A 23,961-nucleotide genomic window follows, 5' to 3' on the forward strand; every position below is an offset into this window, starting at 1 on the left:
ATATACAAAATATATTTGTTTCCAGTATTTTGTAAATTTTTGGAAAATATACTGTGAAAGAAAATACTACAGGTAACATAAAAATGCACAAGTTTGTTGTTGTTTTTTTTTCAATGTGCCATCACATTTATTGCAGTTGACTCTCACAATGGCCCTGGGAAGGAGGCCAGTGAGACCATGAAGCATGAGAAGGCAAGTGACAAGTCCAAGATCACACATCAAATAATTCATCTGTCTTGGATATGACTCCAGGATATATGAATTAAAAGCCTTAATATTTCTTCCTTTATGTTGCTGTTGTTTTATTTTCTTTGTGTTTCCCAAAATGTATTCCATATTAGACTACTCTCATGGAATATTCCATAGTCCAAGTAAATTTGGGAACTACTAAATACTCAATCCCTCTCTTAGAGATTTATAATGTACACTTATAGTCTATAAAGAAATGTATTCAACTTCATTGAATCCAGGGTTTGACCAACCTATTTTCCAAGGAATCATTTTAAAACATTGTTAAACCCATGTTGCCAAAAGAGCTGTTAATAAATTGAAGAGTGAATGGTCAGTTGGTTAAAAATTAAGACATCTGTAAATTTTGACATCTGTAACTACTATACTTTTTGAATATAACATTTTCCTACTGCTAAAAATACTAAAATACATTAAAATATGAAGATATAAAAATCAGCTTAAGTCTTGTGGCCCAGGGAGAACCACTGTCAAACCACTGTCAACACTTCATTGAGCGTAGTGTCATATATCTCTATCCATTTCTATGTGCAATTACAAATGGTTTTGCATCAATCAGATCTTATCATGTGATGATTCATCATGAATATCTCCACTTTCCTCCTTTTTTTTTTTTTTAAGATTTTATTTATTTATTCACAAGAGACACAGAGGGAGGCAGACGGAAAAGCAGGCCCCGTACAAGGAACCCGATGTGGAACTCGATCCTGGATCCTAGGATAACACCCTGAGCCAAAGACTGCTGAGCCATCCAGGCATCCGGACTTTCCTAACTCTACCTGCAGCATATGACCAATGTTGAAAATGTGGTGTGTAGTTTTCCATGATTAGATAGATGACCAACATTATATATGTATCTTTTCTCACTTTACAATATGAAAACTCCTGCAAGTTAACTGGCATAGAAAATAAAAAAGAAAACATTTGGTGCATATAATTAAATAATCTAGGAAAAGATATAGCTTCAGGCACAGTTGCCACAGAGGCTCAAACAATATCTCCATCTTTCCTTTTTCCTAGAATGATTATTTTTTTTTAGATAGACTTATCCCTTGAGGGGGACAAAAAGTAGCCTTTGGCAACCCAAAGGCTACATCCCTGCTGGTTTACTTTTTCAGCCAGAAGTGAGCATTTTTATCCAAATTCCCCTTACCACTCTTTCCCTCTGATTGAGTTGACTTAAGTCCTCTGCTTTTCTCCAAAAATCCCCAGGGTTAGGGAAATGCAAATCCCCAATGAGTGTAGCCCTTTGAACTGAGCATTCAGCCTTTTCAGACCTGATGGATTGAAATGAAGATGGTAAATCCCCAGCTAAAATCTGAGAGGGGCCAGGCCAGTAATAAGGTGAATGAAACTGGATTGCCACAAATAACCAAGGTCTTATAAATATGCTAAAATATGGAAACCAAAATCCAAAAGCATAATATTCCACTAAACATAGCATGGTTGTATTTCTCATTCTTAGAGAGTGAACTCTAGCATGGAACATTAGGACCAAATGAAACTGTTTACCAAAATGTATCCTGGATATCTTGGTCAGTCATCATAGGCTGCAAGGAACAGAAGTTATTTCACCTGGTTTAAGGTGGCGGGGACTTTATCACAAGTCTCCAGTAGAAGCTTAGAGAACCTCTTAGTGAGAAGTATAGCAAGTATAGCTGGGTCTCTTGAGAGATTAGAGTTTCTCAAGAAGGTTATCAAGGATTTTAGAGTTTTCTATCATTAGATTTCTCTGCACACATGCATCACTCTCTTGGCTTTAGATACATTTCCTCCATAGTCTAGGAATAATGATGTTCACTCTCTTGCTGATAAAAATGAGGTTTCTATCCCCTTTTTTTCTATCTTTGTGTAACTTACCACTGGAATGTTATTCATTTCCTGATACATCTGCCCAAAAGTGTTCTGTCAGTGGTTTTGAAATAAAAAAATGCTGACTCTGTTGTGCCCAGGATCGCGAATCGGAGAAACCACCAAGGAGCTAACACCGATGCAAGTGCATGAGGCTTTATTTGCAAGCTCGAGCTTGGGTCCAAGTATACCCCACACAGCAGAGCAGGGACTTGGACTCTGAAGTGGGTTACAGCTGGGTGTTTTATAGGCTGGTCTAGGGGATTTTCAGAGGGGTGGAGGAATTTCTCAAGTTCTGTTTAGATTCTGATAATAGGGCTTTCAAGGGCATCGAGCTCTGTTCTCATTCTAATATGGGACTTTCTACCACGTGCGTGGGCTCTGTTGTCTTTCCGAAGGACATTCTGCAGTTTTTCCTGTAAAGTTCAGCTCTTATTCACAGGGGCCGAAGATGGCTGTACTTGGGCTAATGCTAAACTGGAGGTGGAATGGCCTTGATTTTTCTCAGCCTCCACTACTCCAGTCCCATCTCCATGTGATCTTTCATTTGGAATATACTCCTCTATTTCTTCTTTTTCTTTATTTCTGTCTATTAAGTAAAACAGCCACCTCTCCCACTCTTGAAGGTGTGGCCTTTATAGATGAATCATTGAAGCCTGCCCTGGCCTTTGGTTGTCTCTCAACCCTTTGCGATCGTCCAAGCGGTCTATTTCGTTCTTTCACAGTTGAGCATGTGGCAAGTCAGTGTTCCAAGGGGGAGGATGAGGAGTCAGACCCTCGGGCAGCAGGTTTTAAAGTATGCAGACATATACAGTCCTACGGGGCTGGCTAGCGGGCCAGGTGGCCTACAAGGTGCCCCTTGAAGGGCAGTTGGAAATATCGGGGCTCCAGACCAGTGTGTAAGCTCCTTTCTGGGAGATCTGGCCAGGGTGAGTGAGGGAGAGAGAGAAGACAAGGATGGCATCCTCCAGCCTCCCCTGAGAGAAAGTCCGCAGGCCTCAGGCAGGTGTGCGCCACACCCGAGGCCTCCCCTCAGGCGGAAGCTCCATGCTCTCGGCGCCTGCGCTGCGGCGGGAGCCTGCCGGGAGCCGCGTGACCGTGCCAGCCGCGGGTTCAGGCCCGCAAGCCCTGCCGAGAGCGCCTGGTGGTCTGGAAGGTGGCAGCTGGGGCAGCGCGTGCCAAGCGCCGCCCCCGGCCCTGGGAAGGTTTACTCTCCCGCAAGAGCCGCGCTGGCCACCAGAGCCCAGGACGCACAGGCGTCCTCCTGCAACGGCCGCCAACACCCAGACGCCAGCTGCTCTCCAGGAGGCACCTGTGCCCAGGAGCGAGGCGGGCACCGCCAGCCTGCCAGCCCCCGTGAGCAGCCCAGCAGGTTCCCAGATGTGCAAGGCAGAAGCCTGCCTCGCTCACTGAGGCTCTGAGACAAGCAAAGAAGCTTCTCCCACGTGAAGTTGGGCGCCCCTGTAGCCGCTCGAACCAGGGCAGGTGAGTTGGAGCATGCCAGGCGTTTAATTTTTATTTATTTATTTATTTATTTATTTATTTATTTATTTATTTATTTATTTATTTATGATAGTCACAGAGAGAGAGAGAGAGAGAGAGAGAGAGAGAGAGGCAGAGACATAGGCAGAGGGAGAAGCAGGCTCCATGAACCGGGAGCCCAACGTGGGATTCCATCCCGGGTCTCCAGGATCGCGCCCTGGGCCAAAGGCAGGCGCCAAACCGCTGCGCCACCCAGGGATCCCATGCCAGGCGTTTAAGAACAGCCTTGTGGGGCTCAGGTCACAGCCCTGTTGGCTCTCAAAGCTAGATGTTTGGGGGGCTCATCTCCCAGGTGGGGGTCATAATAGGTGGAGGAGTCTGGCCTGGCGTTCACACCCTTCACTCCGCAGGGCAAAGCTCTGGGTTTTGCTTGCCTTCTGGATGACTGCACCGAGAATGGAGTCCACGGTGAACTTGTGCCCCAGCCTCTCCTACTTTGTTGTGAGCCTCCTCTTTCTACTGGATGCATAAGGATCCCTCAGCCAGGTGTGGCGGTGGTGGTAGTGGTGGTGGTGGTGGTGGTTTTTTTTAAGAGAAATTCTTCCAAGCTGGAGATTCCATGTTATTGTGGGAGGAGGTGAGTTCAGGATCCTCTTGCATTTTCACCTTAAACGGGAACCTTATCTCCATGTGATCTTATAACCCCAGATTGGGTCCGACTGTGTAATTTAAAGTCTGTTTCTTAATTCTTATTTCTTGGATTGTGATATCGTGTGTCAAGTGTGCATTCCTGGTACAATCAGCCACAGCTGACAGGGGCAATTTGCATGTTATCCAAAGGATGTCTAAGAAGATGTGGCCAGGGGAGAAATGCGGGGCAATTTGCTGGAGGATTTGGAAAACCAACAGTTCTCAGACCTGATCTTGAGGCACTGTCATTAAACGTGCTGGTGCTGAAGGCAGACAGCCTAAATTTGAGTCATAGGTCCATAACCTATTTCCTATGTGGCTGGGAGATTTTTAAAATCTCATGTGCAAATATAAATAATGATAATACCTATCTCGTAGGGTTGCTCTGAACAACAAAGAAGCTAATTAGGCTAAAATTCTTAGATTCATGGTTGACACATAGTAAGCACTAAATAAATATTAGCTATTATTAAAATAGTAGGTGCATAAACTGTGTCCAAACAGTTTCAGACAAGGACTCAATGCATTGAATGAAATGTACAGCAAAGAGTGCTGCAAATAGATCATCCGTGATCTTAGGTCTTAGTAATCAAAAGAACAGGGAATGGAGACTAAAGTTCTACCTGAGGGCAAAGGTCCCTGGCCCCCACGTTTATGAACCCCTGGCTGACTTGGCAGCTACTACACATTGCACCAAGGAGACCTGCTTCAGCCTCCAATGGACTTATTCAGTTCAAAACTCCTTGCTAAACTGCTGAGGCTTCTCTTGATCAACTTTATATGGAGTGAGAACCTGTCCCACTGAAAGGTTGTGGGTGGGTGAAGCCCAACATGGCATAGCCTCATTAAGGCAGGGAGTGAAAGGCAAGAAAGCCAATTATAGCAGCCTGCAGCCCCTGTGCAGATGCTGCCATCAGGGGCTGCCAGCCACTCTTGCCTCGGGGCACCAGATAATAACTTCAGAATAGGAACTTGGACAGCCAGCCAGGCTCAGCTTCTACTTCACAGCTCATGGACATGAAAGGCAATACCTTTCAGAACAGCAAAAATGTCCTGAAAGCAGCAGGGAGATGGAGTATTTAATAGGTATGTTCTCCTGGTGGGCGGGTGTCAAGGAAAATGGTCTCTGGTTGCTCATTAAATGTTACCAAGACATTGAGACAGAGAAGGCACAAGGCGCTGAAGAAAAACTCAAACACTTTCACAGCTAGGATGAGTGGGCAGGTTTTGTGAGAATAAACTTGGCTAACTCATGAGAGGTTCTCTATTCTGAAGGCACCACAGGTGTGGGATGAAATTACAGAGAAAGTCAAGAAGAGTTTAATAAGTTCACAGATGTTCCTAATGCGAGTAAAAGTTAGGAAAAGTCAGGCTCCACTTTCACTGGATCTATGGTCCTGCCTCCCCCAGGACACTGATTATGACCTTCATAATTATAGGGTATTTAGAAAAGACTTTTCATGACTCGTGTTTCAATATATGACTCTCTTTTGAAAATCGACCCATGTAGAAGAGGTCAACACTATCGTGTAAATAAAATGTAAAGCACAGTGCCTGACATACAGTAGACATTCAAAACTCTGGCCACTTTTTTCCTTTCCCTGTTTTGTGTAACTTTTCATCTGGACTAAGAGTTTCTCATTTATTTCTTTATATTTATATTTGTTTGACATACATGTATATAGTGTAACTATGTGCCAGTCAATCTTAGCACTTTATATTAATGCATTTAATCCTAACAATAAATTTATAGGATAGGGTCGATTATAAACACTACTTTACAAATAGGGAAACTGAGCTTTGGGATGTTAAGTAGTTAGTGTTTTAAAAAATTAACTGGGTAGGGATCCCTGGGTGGCTCAGCGGTTTGGCGCCTGCCTTTGGCCCAGGGCGCGATCCTGGAGGCCCGGGATCGAGTCCCACGTCGGGCTCCCCGCATGGAGCCTGCTTCTCCCTCCTCCTGTGTCTCTGCCTCTCTCTCTCTCTTTCTATCATAAATAAAAATAAATAAATTAATTAAAAAATTAACTGGGTAAATTTAAAGTTCTAATTGGCTTTATTAAATGGTTCTTGAATCTGGAGGCATCCCATCTAGCAAGTAGAGGGATGCTCCAAGGAGTTGTGCGAAATGGAAGGTTTTTATAGGACGGAGGCAGGACGGGAAAAGTTATTAGCAAAAGTAAAGAAAGAACTGTTTCAGGCAAGATGAAACAGTTTCCTTCCTTTAGAGGAAAGAGAAAGGGGTCTTACTAAACAGATTAACTCATCTTCCTTTGGGGAGTAGAGAAGGCCCATGTGACAGATTACATCATTTATGCTGATCAGAAAATTCCTGACTGGTCAAGACGGTATTTCTGGGGGAGGTTGAAATTACAATTAGATTAGGCATTAAGCCCTGGTGTACTGACTTGGGGCCTTACTGTAAGTGATGCCATTTTGTACTTATGGTTTTCTTCTCTCTTCTTTTATTTTCCTTTCGCTCTTTACTTTTTTTCTTTTTAATACTAGTAAAGGGTGAAGCCAGAATTTGAAGCTATAAATAAATGTATGGTTTTAGTCAACAGTGGTCTCAGAGGACAGAAAGGAAATATATTTATCTGTGTTTTATTTGGCCTCAGGTAGTTCCTCCCCCCCGGGAGGCATTCAGTATCTGCTTATCAAACTTTGGAAGAGCAAGCAATACACCTTCCTAAGACTCTAGTACAAACCTTCCCCATGTATACTGAAAGGATTCAGATTCTCACTTAAGAACTTAGAAGTAAAAGAAATTAATGGACAGAAGTAGCTTCTTGCCTGTGTGCTATACCAGTTTAGTTGGAGACCAGACAGCAAGTATAATCATAAAAAATGTATACAATTTTCATTCCATTTTCCAGGCGCAGAACCAAAATTCAGAGGCTCTATGTTGAATCATCTTATCCAATTCTCAGGCTGCTTCCAGTCCTGTTTTAATCCCTGCTTCTGCCACAGTGGGACAAAAGACATCTTCTGTTAGGATGCCCTCTTCTTATGAGTCTTTTGATTGCAAGGGAGTGAGTCCATCTTCAGGTACAGCTGGATTTCAGACTTTAATGGTGTTGTTGGTATTTGGTTACTCTTCCCTATCTTCCATCTGCCTTTCCCAATTTGGCTGCATTCCAAGAATCCTCCTTTAGCATAGTCAAATAGCTACATCAGCACCCAACTTTATGTTTCCTCATTTTTATAGCCCATATGAAAGACAGAATTTCTCAGAAATTCTAGGCAGTTTGGTTATAATGCATAGGATTGGGTTGGGTTATATGCCATATATGAAAAAATCAATTAACCACTCTGGATCATGGGAATCAAGTTAGCAATCACTTTGAATCAAGGGAATCTGCTGTACTGATTGATTTCAGTCAGGACTAAGTGCTCTTCTGCAGAACAAAAAGAATAGATTAGTGGCTTTGCAAACAAATGCTACACAGTATTGACATAATGATTGTTCCTGCAGATGCAAACAACCTCCTTAATAGCTTCCACCTTTTTTCTCATCTGCCCTCCCACTTTTCGACCCTCAGGGTTTGTCTTTCTAAGGACATTTTCGTTTGGCTTTAAACTTGCCATTATTGGAAGATCTAAAGGCCACAGGCAGGATCCTGAGACATATAAGAACAGGAACAGGGTTTTGTCATCTTAAAAGAATTATCAGCCAAGGTTTATTCCCTGAACTACTTATAAGCATCTTTTCTCTCTCTCTCTTCCCCAAATGCCAAAATGAATCAATTGCTTACAGATAGATAAGTACATCTTCCTAGCTGTTAGATTCAAAGATGGGGCTTTTGATGCATTTCCTATTCCCACAGAAGAAGGCATACCAGGGGGACTCTGTGTGCTGTCAGGTTTGGAGTGAATAAGCAGCTCCCACTTAACTTTACAAATAATTTCTATAAGCAAATTTGAGTAGGAACAATGTTATTTGTGAGAAATTGTAAGAGTTAAAGAATAAGGACACAACGAACCCTTTTGCCCACCTCACAGCCTAAGAAGATATATTAACATTACTTTTGAAGGCCCCTCTGTATCCCTCAGTTATCTCCTCTCAAGTTCCCATGATTTTCACCATAATTTTTCCTCACATGGATATCCCTAACAACATACTGATTAGTTTGCAGATTTCAAATCAACTCAATAAAATCTTAACAGTTATATTTTATTGTGACTTGCTTTTTCACTCATATTCCCAAGAATTATCCAATTATACATAACTATACTATAGTTCATTTCACTGTATATGGCATTCAACTGCATGACTAGTCCTTGATTTATCCTATATTCTTGATAGGCACTTGTACCTTTTTCATTATTTGGCATTTATTAACATTTTCACACATGTGTCCGGGTACAATCTTTAGGGATTATCCTAGGGACTACTTTGCTGGGTCGTAGGGCTTGCCCATCTTCAATTTGACTACATAATGCCAACCTGTTTGCCAAATTGATTAAAACAATAGACACTTCCACCAACAGTGTGTCTGTTTTTGAGTAGATCCACATCCATGCCAACATTGATGTTGAAATACTTTTAATTACATTTTTACTTTTGAACACTTTAAAATTAATAGATAACTTGCGAAGAGAGTACAGTATGCCCCATACCAAATTTCTTCCATTAACTTTAGTATGATATGTTATTATATATTTATTTATTTATAGATGTATTTATTTTTTTATTTATTCATGATAGACATAGAGAGAGAGAGAGGCAGAGACACAGGCAGGAGAAGCAGGCTCCATGCCGGAGCCCAACACAGGACTCGATCCCGGGACTCCAGGATCGCGCCCTGGGCCAAAGGCAGGCGCCAAACCGCTGAGCCACTCAGGGATCCCATGATATGCTATTATATTTAATGCATGAATAATACTGAGACATTGTCATTAATGAAAGTCTACACTGTATTCAGATTTTTATAGTTGTTTCCTAATGTCCTTTTACAGTTCCCAGATATCATTGAAGATACCCATATTATATTTAGTCCCGTGTCTCCTTAGACTCCTCTTGGTTGTGACAGTTAATCAGATTTTATTTTTGTTTTTGATGATCTTGGCAGTTTGTAAGAGTACTGGTCAGGTATTTTGTAGAATGTCTCTCCATTGAGATTTGTCTGATGTTTGTTCTCATGATTACACTGGGACTATGTATTCTTGGGAAGAAGACCACAGAGGTAGAGTACCATTCTCATCAAATCACTGCAGGGACACATGTTATCAACATGACTTATTATTGCTGATGTTGACCTTGATCACCTGGCCAAGGTAGTGTTTGTCAGATTCCTTCACTGCAAAGTTACTCTTTTCCCCTTTTTTCCATAATTGTGTTATTTGAAAGGACATCACTGTGCAGTAGTGCACAGTTATAGAGAGGAGGATATGCTTTAGCTCCCTGAGGGTGGAGTATCAATACAAATTATTTGGAATTTTTCCGCATGGGAGATTTATACTATTCTATTTATTCAATCATTTATATGATTGATGTAAATTCATCTATATTTTATATTTTGGTTATAATTCAACACTATTTTATTTATTGTGCTGCTCAAATTGCTCTAGCTTTGGCTACTGGTAGCTCCTTGAAAGGCTTTTTGCTTTTGTCAGTATGTGTGAGTGAATGTGGTATCTCCTCAGGATTTCAATCTGCACTTCTGTAACCCTTTACTCTGAGAATCACATTTGCTAGTTTTTCTATTGGATTGTAGGTGTTTTATTTTTTTTTCATTTGTCTCAATTTCTTTCTTTTTTGCTAAGTAATTATTTTTAGTTATATGTGTTAGAGATATTAGTGTTTCCCAATTTTGTGCTTCTCTTTTATTTATGAACACTCTTGGCATACTGAAATTCTAAGGATTAGTACAAATAAATAGTGATTTTTTTTAAGGTTGTAACTTTATAAGATTAAGAATCTCTTGACTTCCTGGGATGCCTGGGTGGTTTAGTTGGTTAACTGTCCAACTCTTGGTTTCAGCACAGGTCGTGATCTCAGAAGCCTGATATTGATCAGGATCTGTATTCAGCAGGGAGTTGGCTTGAGATTCTCTCCCTCTCTCTCTCTCTACCCCTCTCCCTGCTCACACACTCTGTCTCTTAAATAAATAAATAAAATCTTTCAAAACACCTCTCTACTTCCTGAGATTATAAAGATATTCTCCAAAATATTCTTTTGTAGACTGCCTTTCACCTCAGTGAAATTGATTTGTGTACATAGTGTGATTTAGGGTCCAATTGATATTTTTTCCATGTAGATGACTAATTATCTCAGCAGCATTCATTGAAGAGTAAATTATTTTGTTAATGATCTAACAACATTTTAACAGTATTGTAAATTGAGTTTCCATAATTGTGGATCCTTGTCTAGAATCACTGTCTTAATTCCATTCTTAAAATTTCTGTCCTTCTTAGGATATCACATGTCCTTAATTATGAAAGCCATATTTATCTATTTATTTTATTTAGTAAGGCAAGTTCTACCAAGATATATTTTTTTTTTAATTTTTTATTTATTTATGATAGTCACAGAGAGAGAGAGGCAGAGACACAGGCAGAGGGAGAAGCAGGCTCCATGCACCGGGAGCCCGACGTGGGATTCGATCCCGGGTCTCCAGGATCGCGCCCTAGGCCAAAGGCAGGCGCTAAACCGCTGCGCCACCCAGGGATCCCCTCTACCAAGATATTATCTTTAGGATTGACTTGGACATTTTTTGCCATTTGCTTTAACATATAAATTCTAGTATTGTTTTGTGAAGTTCCACAAAGATCAACCCAAAACATAACAAAAGAGTTGATGGAATTTAATTGAATCTATAGATCAACTTGGAAACAATCTCTGTACAATATTGAGCTCTTTACTATATTCTAATCCATGTATGTGGCATATCTCTTCATTAAAGAATCTTTAATGTCTTTCAATACATTTTTAGGATTTCTTGCATAATAATATTATCTTCAGCAGGATGCCTGAGTGGTTTGGTGGTTAAAGCATCTGCCTTTGGCTCAGGGTTTCATCCTGGAGTCCTGGGATCAAGTCGCACATTGGGCTCCCTGATGGAGCCTGCTTCTCCCTCTGCCTTTCTCCCTCTGCTTTTCTCTCTGTGTTTATCATGAATAAATAAATATTTTTTAAAAATTAAAAGTAAATAAAAATAAAAAATATCTGTACAGATAGCATCTATTAAGACCACCCGGTGCACAGAATAAACTAAATATATATATTGGATAATAGGAAGAAAGTAAGTAAAACAAGGAAAGAGACAGGAAGAAGGATAAGCAGGGACTGTTTCTTCTGGAGCCTTACAAGTCAGCCTTGAATTCTGTCCAGGAGATGAGAAATCTGTAGAGTCTTAGGGAATTTTTTTTAAAAAATCAAATACATCTGGCAACCTCAAGAAAAATGAATCAAGGAGGAGCAAGAATGAATGTTGAAAGGAAACTACGGTGGCCAGATGAACCATTTGTAGGAAGTCTGCAGTGTTAAGCAGGTTGGAAAGAAAGATATTTATGTATTTGGTATGGAGAAATAAAGGAGTGATCCATTGAGAAAGCAAGTAATTTTAGGAATATTCTATGCTGTAATGCACTATAATTTATATCTGAAATTTAAGAGTTAGAGCAATTTAAAATTTATATCTATTTTTATAGGTTTCAGTTCTACTCTGGAACTTCAAAGATGTGGTGAGTCATTCATAGGTATGACAACTTGAGAGTTGAAGTTCCTATGTGTATGTCATTTTACCTCAACTGGTTATTTCTTCATTTTATATGAATTATTTCCTAATTTTATATGATTTAAGAATTTGATTTAGATTACTGAAGTGCCACCATATAATAAAGGGTTACGATTATGTCTTTTTATGAGAATAACTTGATATTGAAGCTGAACTGGCCTAATAAACACCAGATAGGTTTAAAGTTGCTAATTTAGAGGATATTCTCACTTTCTTTGGATAGGGGATATGGGTAAAACATATGGAAATTCCTAGATGAGGAGACATTGTTGAGAATGGAGAGAAAAAAATAGTATTCTACATGCAGACTCCTATTGTTAATTTAATCAGCATTTCCATAATATTTCCACTCATGGCCCAACTAACGTCCTATGTGCCATAAGGTAGCAGCACAGTTAGACTATTACATGAATCCTACTAAAGGACAAATTTAATGCCTGACTCATCTTTGAACTCCCAAGTGTTGAGAATGGGGCTTTGCACGTAATAAGTGCCCAATACAACAGATGTTTCAAAGAGAACCGTTCTGTCATTTTACTTGAAATAGCCAGTGATTTGTAGGCACATGCTTAGTGTCCCCTGGAGGTAATCCAGCCCTGCAAATGGTTATTTCTGCTGGGTTCCTGGGATCCCCACAAGGTACCAAAAGGGTTCTTATTAGATCTACTCAAAAATAGCTTCAGAAGAAGTTATGTGGGTATTGAAAAGTATCAGGAAGTGGAGGAAAATTTAAATGTTTGTACCGTTTACATGAATACCAAAATCATCTTTGTTAAAAGATCAAGAAACAAAGTATCAGGTAGTCTCTTCTCTTTTAGAATTAACCTTCCATAAATAATTCTTCTATTTGTGGCCAGTTAGTTGAAGCCAAGAACTAACTTCTCTGAGATAAATTTCAAATTTTCTCCCTTTTAAAATGAGATATTTGAGAAGTAATATCACTTGTAATTCAAATCAGGCCAAAGAGGCACAACTAGCATTTTTTCAAAGATTAAGGTATGAATGTTTTCAAACATACAGCAAAGTTGAAATAATTTCACAGTAAACATAAAAATACCTGCCACCTACATTCTCTCACTCATATTTCACTAACCTTGTTTTGTTATGTATCTATCCATCTATTCATATCTCTATGTGTAAATCTTTCTTGTGTTTAAGCATTTCAAACTCATTACAAACATCAGTAGGCTTTTCCCAAATATCTCAGCATGCATACCATTTACTACAAAATTGTAAGACACTGCATTTACCACCTTATGGATTATGTATAATGAGATAGTAGTAGCTCTCCAAAGCGTGGGCTGCTAAGATTTTCTAATTTTCTGTCTTCTTTGCTGACTGACACCAAAGATTGAGATTGAGAATCTCAGTATCAATGCCATTGAGATTGAGAATGCTCGACTTGTTACATAGATCATAATTAGTATTGTGTATTACAAGATAAAGAAGTTATTTCAGTAGAAAAACTTTCATATATGATATATAATTTGGCTGGATCACGAGCTACAAGTAGAATTTCAACATCAATGCACATAGCACAGTGCCCTGCCCCAAGGAAATACTTTAATGTATTTTCAAATCCATTTTAATATTTGTATACATACTTCCCACATTCAGTATTTATCTCATATGACTAACCTGAATTAGTGTAAAGATCTTTTACTCCCCAGAGCCCTTACCCTGTGCTGCTTTTTCTGATGATCAAACACTATACAATATAAAATAAAAAATAAAAATCTGCTCTTTCCCCACATTAATGATGTACTTCCACACTCTTCCTCTCATCATGGCATTTTAGTTTTTGGATACACATCTTACACGCTATAATGTGCACAGTCTGGTAACTTTCCTTTCTGCCCTATTATTTTTAGGAGTTGTGGTTTTTAAGTAAAGGAAAAGAATAAGTATTAAGACAGGAATTTAACTAGTCACTTCAAAAATCAATATCTATGCAGTGGAGCCTGGGTGAACAGTTTTTTGGCTGGCATGTTGACTTCCTTTTAAGTGATAATGTGTGTATCTATGCCTTGTCTGCCACCATTATGATTAATAATTTTGTTCTTAGCTCCAAAGAGGAAAATCTAATAATCTGGTTAACAGATCCATCCACAAAGGATGATTTCCCCAACTACTGGCCAATACATTGATATTGCAGTGAGTCTTAGTTTCTCCAACATAAATGAGATGAACTACATCTAAAGTCACTGATGCTGTTTATGCCTATGATTGGCTACTCCCCACCTAACAAGGGGCCTGGTACATAGTAGACATTCTATAAATGTTTTAATGCATAGATCTTACACTGTTATTTACTCTAACTGCAAAATCATTTTGAAATATGAATATAACAGCATACTTTATTATATTGTAAATAGGCTATAATAACATGAAATCAAAACCTACAAGAATATACAGAATAGGTAGTGTGTTAATTTCCTAGAGTTGCAGTAATAAATTGCTACAAGCTCAATGGATTAAAAAAACAGAAATTCATTCTCTCACAGTTCCAGAGGCTAAAAATCTGAAATCTAGGTGTTGGCAGGACTCAACTCCTTTCTGAGACTCTGAGGGAGAATTTTGCCTTGCATCTACCAGCTTTTGGTGGCTCCAGACATTCCATGTGGATGCATTGCTCTGATTTCTACCTCTGTCTTTACCTGGCCTTGTCCTCTGTGTCTCTGTCTCCTTCTCATCTATCTCAAATCTCCCTCAACTTTTCTTTATAAGGACACCTGTCTTTGGATTTAGGGCCCAGTCAGATAATAAACCTCATCTTGACCTTCTTAATTCCATCTACAGAGACCTCTTTTCTAAGGAAGCTTACATTCACAGATTGTAGGGGTTAGGACAGGGACATAACTTTTTGAGGGCTACATTCAACCCACTACTCACTCAGTATGCTATGCACTCACATACTTTCCTGTAGAATAATGCAAATCAAGAGAATGTTGTGCAGCAAAGCTTTTAAATGAACATGCTGTATTTAAGGAACAGCTGAGAAATATAACTGATGTATTTTTAACCAAGGCTGCAATTTCCCTTTGTTAATATCTTTGCTCTATAAAATGTATCTGGAACTTAAATCATCCAAAAGTGTAGCAAACTGTTGCTGTAAAGAAAATTTCATTATTTACTACCAACAAAATTAAATTAAAACTACTATAGATCTTAAAGCTGCAATTCTAATGACAGAAACCCTCCTTGGAACATCTCCTCTATGAAGGTGGAATCACTCAGAAACTCTTCAAAATTTCTATAACCAAGGTTGTTGGCCACTGAACTGTAATCAGTGCAGTAATGAGAGACAGGAGTTAACATAAACTATGTATCTGATAGCTTTATTGATGCTTTTTCCCTCCTCTAAGTGAAAACATTCTTCAGTCATTTGAACACTTTCTTCAGTCATTTAATGACAATTGAATTTGGCACATCTAAAAAAAAATGTATGTAACCACTAGCTTGAATTAAGATTAATATTCTTTCATGTTTTTCTTCTGCTGTTGTCTGAGCAACCTCTAAGCTACTGATTCCATAGAAACCTAACACAATTATTTGTGTGACAAGACAAAAAGGTATCTTAGACCCATGGTATAATATAAATCACATATGCTTTATTTTGGGGGGGGGGGGGACTTTCTTTCTGAGCTACACAATAGCAGATGACTGTGCTTTCATTTTATTTAGTGGACATTGCCCCGAGATTGGTGCTGTAGGTTGACTGATTGTTGTAGTTTTTCCATGCCATTCTAAACTTATATCCATTTTCTGGTCCTCCATAGGTATTTTAGAAGGATAATAGTCAGATGCCATCAAACTTAAAGCTGAATTTGGCAGGGCTTTGATATCTGAAACTAGAGGTAAGGTCTTTTATAGGCAGTAAATGTATGAAACAAGACAAAGAAGCCAATATCCAAGAGGCCTAGGTGAGGAGACCACAGATAGAAGAAGACTCATTGGTTGCTTCACTACAGGATACAAAGGGAAATGAATGGGACATGGGAAGGGAGGAGGAGGAGCATGCAGTGAGGTGGGGGAATGGTGACAAAGATTTGTGAAAACATCCAGAATGAGTGTTCACCATCAGGCACCACATGGTTGAAATAATGTGCAACTCCCTCTACTTTATAGGGTGGTCTACAGTTATTTTGTCCAAATGGTACTCTAGCATTTCATTGTTTCAGGCAGAAGGAAATATAGTCTACAAGTCATAGAATGAGCTTACCCATTCAAAAGATATTTATTTTTTTAAAAAGGTCTTCCAGGAAAACAAACAAACAAACAAACAAACTATAGACACCTCTACTTTCTTTTCCCATCCATTCCTCACAAGATAGCAAAGTGACCCAGATAGTGGTATTTTCATGTAAAAGGGACCTGCAGAAAGTTAGAGGGATCTTCTGATCCTGGTTTAGCCTAAAGTTGTAGTTTGTCAAAGAGTTGAATTGGATAAGATATACAGTTTTGATTTTGGACTGGCTTTTTCTTTTTAAATCCTAAAAATGAGCCCATCTGTAAGTACCCAAAAGTTTCTAGAGGAACTATGTGATTTCCCCAAGGCTTGGTGATACCAAACAACATGTGCCAGAAGGCACTTTTTCTTTTAAATTTTTATTTATTTATGATAGTCGCACAGAGAGAGAGAGAGAGAGAGGCAGAGACACAGGCAGAGGGAGAAGCAGGCTCCATGTACTGGGAGCCTGACGTGGGATTCGATCCCGGGTCTCTAGGATCGTGCCCTGGGCCAAAGGCAGGAGCCAAACTGTTGCGCCACCCAGGGATCCCCAGAAGGCACTTTTTAAAGAATATGGACAGGGCAGCCCTGGTGGCTCAGCGGTTTAGGGCTGCCTTCAGCCCAGGATGTGATCCTGGAGACTCGGGACCGAGTCCCACGTCAGGCTCCCTGCATGGGGGAGTCTGCTTCTCCCTCTGCCTGTGTCTCTCTTTCTCTCTCTCTGTGTCTCTCATGAATAAATAAAATCTTTAAAAAAATAAAAAATAAAAATAAAAAATATGGGCAAAGAAAAATGAATGCGCTGTTTGCATCCTACTGAGTCCTGCCGACTCTTACATTGATTACAAGTTTGCAATTATAGAGATGAGAGCTGTGAAGGAAAAGAGCATAGTCCCTCAAAGCAATGACTTTGATTAGTGAAAGGGAAGAATAGGGAAACTGGATAAAAGAGAATTGTCATATGGTGACATCAGCATATGCAAAGGATAGGTGAGAAATAGGAGCTTGGTACATCAATGAACTGAGGATCACTAATGCAGCAAGATGTTAAAAAATAAGGGGGAAAGTGGCAGGACATGAGGCTTTGGAGTAGCCAGAGTTAGAGGTTACCTCCTAACTCTGTCTTTAAGCCTTGAATAAGAATTGTCTAGGGAGCGTGCATGGTTGGATGCATGTTCATTCCCTCTAGTGGGTGATGGGATGGGACAAATTGGAAGAATAGTACTATTCATGTGATGCAACTTGTCAAATATACATTTTCCTTCCTTGAAGCCTTTATGATGACACATCATTTTTCTTTTAACTTACTTCATTTACTTTAATCTGTCTGGTATTATAGTTTCTGGTATCCCTCTCTAATCCTCTTCATTAGATTGTAAGCTCCTAGCCTAGTACTCTTATAATAAATATTTGCTGAGCTCAAAGAAAAGGCATTGCAAATACCATGCTTATCCATGGATTAGCAGCAGATCACCAGGCCTGTGGGGCCCTGGTGGTATTTCAAGTTGCGGTTAAAATGTGTGAAATATATTTCTGGTCTTTGGAGGTTTTTTTTTTTTTTCCCCCCCTCATGTATCAGCATTTTTCATAGTTCTTATTTTGGTTTCTTTTGTATGTTTTTAAAGTTTTATTTATTTATTTATTTATTTATTTATTTATTTATTTATTTAGAGGGAGAGGTGCAGAAAGAGAGGGAGAGAGAAAACCTCAAGTAGATTTGGCGCTGAGTGTGAAGCCTATGCAGGGCTTGATCTCATGATCCTGAGATCACAACCTGAGCCAAAACCAAGAGTTGGGTGCTCAACCAACTAAGCCACCAAGGCACTCCTATTTTCTTTTCTATTTTACAAAATTATTTCATATATTCAATACCCCAGACATTATATTAATTCATTCATGCATGCATGCATGAAATCATGCATTCATTATTCATGCATATTCATGCATGCATTTATATATACCACAGTGGGCACTAGAAAGTACTTAAGTTACCATTTGTGGGAATAAATTAATAGCCCTCCTGTCAATATGAGCATATTACTCAAAGTTTCTGGATCTCAATTTCCTGATAGCACTGATGATAAATACTGTGAGGCTTAAATGAGATCAACCACGTAAGGCACAACATCTGTAATATTAAGTCATGAATCTATGTTACCAACCATTATTCTTTCTGTAATGTTATAATGCTAATAATGGGGGGGGAGGTGGAAAATGATATTTTCCAATGTAATAAATATATTTTCCATGTACTTTATAATAATATTTTCCATTTACTTTAATTATATTTGGTATTGACTTAATTAATCCATCATTAGTAGTGAATGTGACATTTCAGGTATTCTGAATCCTGTGTTTACTTAAGTAAAATCATGAATAACAGTAATTGCTACCATTTACTGAGTGCCTACTAAATGCTGAAGTGTGGGCAGTACTTTACATATACTAATTTATTTCATACATCAACCTTGCAAGACAGGTATGATTAATTCCATTATAATTGAAAAAGGTAAGGCTTAGACTTGCCAAAGGCACATTGCTTATAAACTATGGAACCTATGTCTGGCCTCATGAAAACGTGGAAGCATGATTTCTTATGATTCCTTTATACCATGTCAAGAAGCTGTCTTTATGTCATGTTCTGAGAGATCTACTTCTGCTCCAGTGTCAGTATATAACTTATTCTAGCACTTATATGTTATATCAATATCTTCTGTTTACTCTTTTTTCTGACATTCTTCCTTAAAGACAAGGAGAATAGGGTTTGTATCTATATATCTTCTGTTTAGCATCAGTTCAAACACACTGACTCAATGAATGATGAATCAGTGAGTGAGTGATGAAGAATGGCTAATATCCACATACGTGTTCATAAACATATTTGAATGCTACCTTGAAATGCAAATCTAGTTGTTCTAATGACTTGGAAAGTGTTATAATGGTAGGATTAGAAAGCAGTAGCTATACTCCTGGACTGAACTTCAAGAAAACCTGGGTCTAGTGCTGGATGAATAAGAATTCATAAATACTTGTAATTATAGATTAATGTTTTAGCATCTAATTTTTCTCATCTCTAAACTAAAACTATAGGACTAGATTACTTTGAAATACTCTTCTTGTTTTAACATATTATGACTCTGGATTTTTTTTTTAAGATTTTATTTATTTATTCATAGAGACACACAGAGAGAGAGAGAGGCAGAGGGAGAAGCAGTCTCCATGCAGGGAGCCTGACTTGGGACCCAATCCTTGGTCTCCAGGATCATGCCCTGGACTGAAGGTGGCGCTAAACTGCTGAGCCACCTGGGCTGCCCAATGACTCTGGATTTGAAGGAGTTCTTTCTTTCCTATGCATACAGAACACCATACCTCCCAGCCTACCATGCAGATTGGTAGGAGACATGTGAGTAGTTCTGATGAGCCATAAGTGAAAATAACGTATAAGGGAACCTATGCATTCTTCCTCTGACTTAGCAGAAAGAAGCAATGTGTTGAGATGGCAGAGGAGTAAGATAGAAGTTTAGGGACAGTTGCCCTGGAGGGAATTTCCATTAGAAAAAAAAGGAGGGGGGTCGGGGGGAATCCCTGGGTGGCTCAGCGGTTTAAAGCCTACCTTGAGCTCAGGGCCTGATCCTGGAGTCCCGGAATCGCGTCCCACATCGGGCTCCCTGCATGGAGCCTGCTTCTCCCTCTGCCTGTATCTCAGCCTCTCTCTCTGTGTGTCTCTCATGAATAAATAAATAATTATAAAAAAGAAAGAAAAAAAAGAAAAAAAGGAGGGGGGGGTGTCTGGGTGGCTCAGTTGGTTAAGCTTCTGACTCTTGATTTCCACTCAGGTCATGATCTTAAGATTGTAAGATCAAGCTCTGTGAAGAGCTCTGCACTGGGTGTGGAGCCTGCTTAAGATTCTCTTTCTCCCTATCCCTCTGCCCTGCTTTCTCTTAAAAAAAAGGAGGAAGAGGAGAAGGAGGAGGAGGAGGAGTATGAAAAAAAAAATCAATCCTCCTCCAAAGCCTGATAGGCACATTGAGTTGAGAAGGATGGAGGTGAGAGAGCAAAGAAATTTAAGACTTAAGAAAATCTGGGAATAAATCCTAAGTGTGGTCATTGGCACATACCGGGAAGTAGATTATGAAAAGATTAGCAAGATTTTTTAGGTCATTTGTTGCCAAAGAAACCTGAGTCTGGAGTTTAAAAAAAAAAAAAAGGCCTATGATTTAACATGAAACTTAAAATGGCCCTTGGTCTACCAATTCTTCTTGGATGAGAAAGCTTTGTAGCCCCTAAAGAGAGCATATGCCCCATGTCAACTTTACATGTGGCCAAGAAGGATAATGGAAGGAATGTGTCTCCAAGAAGGTAGAACCAGAGAACATGAATAACAGCAGCATGGAAAGCCAAGTCTTAAGAAGGCGGAGTCATAATATTGGAGCAGACGTGAACTTAGATGATAGATGACCCACAGGAGCTGGACCCAAAGCAGACTTGTGTAAGCCAGAAATACATTTGTATGTGTTAAGCCACTGAGCTTTGGAAGTTGGTGTGTTAACCCAGCATAGGCTAACTTAATCTGAACATTACAAGTCTATCTTTCATTTCTTTAATAGATGGTAACTTACATCTTACCAACCATACATCAATGACCAACAGATTCCCAGATAAAAGTCATCCCTATTTAGGTAAAGCATACTAGGGCACTAGCCATCTCTAAGAGTTAAGGTCTAAAAAAAGCTTTCTAAAACATCTGGTGAGTATTCAGGGAACAAAACTTGAGAAGAAACTGGTCATTTTCCTGATTTTTAAACATTACTTTTTAATTCCATAAACATGAAAAACCATTCTTCCTCTTAGGAAACTGAAGTCCTAAAAACATTTTTTAAATCTATCAGAGATTTGGGGGACACCTGGGTGGCTCAGTGGTTGCGCATCTGCCTTTGGCTCAGGTCGTAGTCCCAGGGTCCTGGGATTGAGTCCCACACCAGGCTCCCCAGAGGGAGCCTGCTTCTCCCTTTGCCTATGTCTGCCTCTCTGTGTGTCTCTCATGAATAAATAAATAAATAATCTTAAAAATAAAAATCTGTCAGAGATTTAAAGTAAGAAACATGTAGCTATGTTTAGAGTTCATTTAAAAATAATTGTAAGAGGGGATCCCTGGGTGGCGCAGCAGTTTAGTGCCTGCCTTCGGCCCAGGGCACGATCCTGGAGACCCGGGATCGAATCCCACGTCGGGCTCCCGGTGCATGGAGCCTGCTTCTCCCTCTGCCTATGTCTCTGCCTCCCTCCCTCTCTCTCTCTCTCTCTCTGTGTGACTATCATAAATAAATAATTTTTAAAAATTAAAAATGATTGCAAGAGAACTGTACTTTAACTCTGAGATCAAGGTATTTGTGTGTGTGTGTGTGTGTGTGTGTGTGTATGATATAGGTGGGACATGGTCTGGGTATGTCCCAAGGACTCTTTTAATAACTTTATTCATGATTTACTAAGTTACTTTCATAGGTCAAATCCTTCTACTACATGTATTACATGAAGACATTGTGAGAACAATGTGAAACCAAAGTTGGAGCTATTCTAAAACAGTTCACTTTTTGGTGAGCATCCAGGTTTGTCAGCCAGAGTGATTAAAAGCTTAAGAGCTACAGGGCTATAAGTGGCAATACTTTGGAGGTGTCAAGATGAGAATCCACTGGAGACCAAGTCCACTCACATACAAGGGGCCTCTGGGAGTCTATTTTAGAACTGTGTTTCTGATCTTGACAACAGGAAACACTAACACACTCCCTTTCCAAAAAGCAAAACTCCTTTCCCATTTATCACAAGGACCAAATTCACTGCCTTTTATTTTGTAGTTATTAGTGACTTAAGCATATTTATTACCATTTTATAAGTGAGGAAATAAATAGCATCAAAACATCCAGGATGTCAGGCCTTTCTCCAAAAGGGTCTCCAAAGCTTCTTATATGGAATTCCCACAAATAGCAATGTGAAGGGAGACCAGAGAAATACAAGAAAAAAGGAAATTTTTTTCCCTATTTAGTCAACATATTTTCCACACAAATATTGAGCCCCTCTACCCTTGCTTCCTGGATGAGAATCAGGGTTCTTGAAATTAACTGGAATACAACAGGCACAGAAGGGTCTCAGTGGCTTGAGACTGAAGTAATTCAATTCATGGTTAGATACTGCCCTTTGAGAGTTTGAAATCAGCCCCCAAAAGAACTTGAAAACGTACAATTCCAAAACAATCTATTCCAAGATGCCATAAAGGACATACAAAATAAGCTAAAGACATTTGTTATGTCAAAACAATCATTTCCTTTTAATTGACTCTGGGTTTTAAATATTGTGCTAATCCTAGATATGCTATCTTGAAAAAAATTAGAAGTGCCAGTCTACATCCTAAAATTTGTTTGCACAAAATCTTTTTAATATTTGGGTATTTGGGAAGCAGTTTGATATTTATTATAGGGGATTGCCTTCTTGACTAGGAAAGTAAGGCTTAGAGGTTTAATGACACGCTGAACCCATCAGGAGAGATGACGTCATGCTGCAGTAACCATCAATGCATGAATCTCAAAGTCTTAAACAACTAAGCTCAATTTTTCCTCATGTCATTCCATTGAGGATTGGGAAGAAGGCTTAACTGAACAAAGTCATTCAAGAACTTAGACTCAAGGAGGTTCCCCTCCAGACATGTATTTCTCAGAAGGTAAAGCAAGGAGCCAGGGGAATTGTATGGCAGTTCTTAAAGTCTCTGTTAGAAGTGACATATCACTTCTATACACACATCATTGGCCAGAGCAAGACAAAGGCCAAGTCTAATGTCAACCCTATGAAGGAAAGTATGTTTCCCCAGTGTGCCATCTTTCATTAGCCAATCCAGTGTCTCTTCCATCCTTTTAGACCCTGCTTTCCATCCCAGGGAGCTTATAGAAACTATCTCAATGGGTGTCCTGCCCTCTGGGATATTCAAGGGAGAAAGAAAAGCCAGGTGAAGGTGTTTAGTCCCCTGGCAACCTCCCTGTAAGGTCACTTCCAGATTGCTATATTTCTGAACCCTAAAATCGCTGCTTCTCTCAAAGCTTTTTTTTTTTTTCTCTATAGAATTCTCTCCTTTCAGGTTCTGGCTCCTACTCCCTGCTCTCATCCATTTATGCTTAGATTAGTAACACCTTCCCCACATTTTTGGCCATAAGTTTTTAGAGTAGTAAACCTATATTCCATCCTGTCTTTATAAACAGTCCCTTCATAAATAACAACAACTGGGGTTTATCTTATTTTGGGTACACCATTGGTTTTCTATTGGGACAGAAGGAGGGCAAGGCAACAAATATCAGTGATCAGTAACTTAGTCTTCTACAAGTCCTGTGATGACAAAGTGGTTAGAGCAGGATGACATGATGACATAGTGGTTAGAGCAGGAAAGAGGGATAAGTAATGAGACCTCACTGATTTAGTGACAATATATCAGGAACTATCCTACAGGCATAAGAATATGCCTGTCAAATAATCAAAAGTATGATACTTCTTACCTGCAAATTCCTCAGAATAAGAACTTAAAATCTAAGAATATCCTTCCAGGCATTTCTGGGAATATTAAAAAATTTGTTGTCTGCTCTTTTCCCAAATAATACCCACTGCTAATTAGCTCAAAGTAATTCCTAAATAGTGTAGCAGGAATCCAAGAGATATGCGTTTAGATATCCGATAGATTAAACA

General features: G+C 39.3%; 1 long non-coding RNA gene across 7 annotated transcripts in view; it reads right to left on the reverse strand.

The window, feature by feature from the left end:
* Positions 1-6,430: 6,430 nt before the first annotated feature.
* LOC111091252 overlaps positions 6,431-23,961 on the reverse strand; it is a 98,908-nt gene continuing 81,377 nt past the window's right edge. For 5 of the 7 annotated variants that reach the window (XR_005374647.1, XR_005374648.1, XR_005374650.1 and 2 more), the window contains one exon: positions 15,622-15,862. This is a non-coding gene — a long non-coding RNA (uncharacterized LOC111091252). Of the gene's footprint in view, positions 7,671-7,700; positions 8,816-15,621; positions 15,863-23,961 lie in introns of those variants that run through there. The other 2 variants (XR_005374649.1, XR_005374651.1) reach the window with 2 other exon arrangements.

The sequence above is a fragment of the Canis lupus genome, chromosome 20 (genome assembly GCF_011100685.1).
Source record: "Canis lupus familiaris isolate Mischka breed German Shepherd chromosome 20, alternate assembly UU_Cfam_GSD_1.0, whole genome shotgun sequence".
Lineage (NCBI taxonomy): Eukaryota > Metazoa > Chordata > Mammalia > Carnivora > Canidae > Canis > Canis lupus.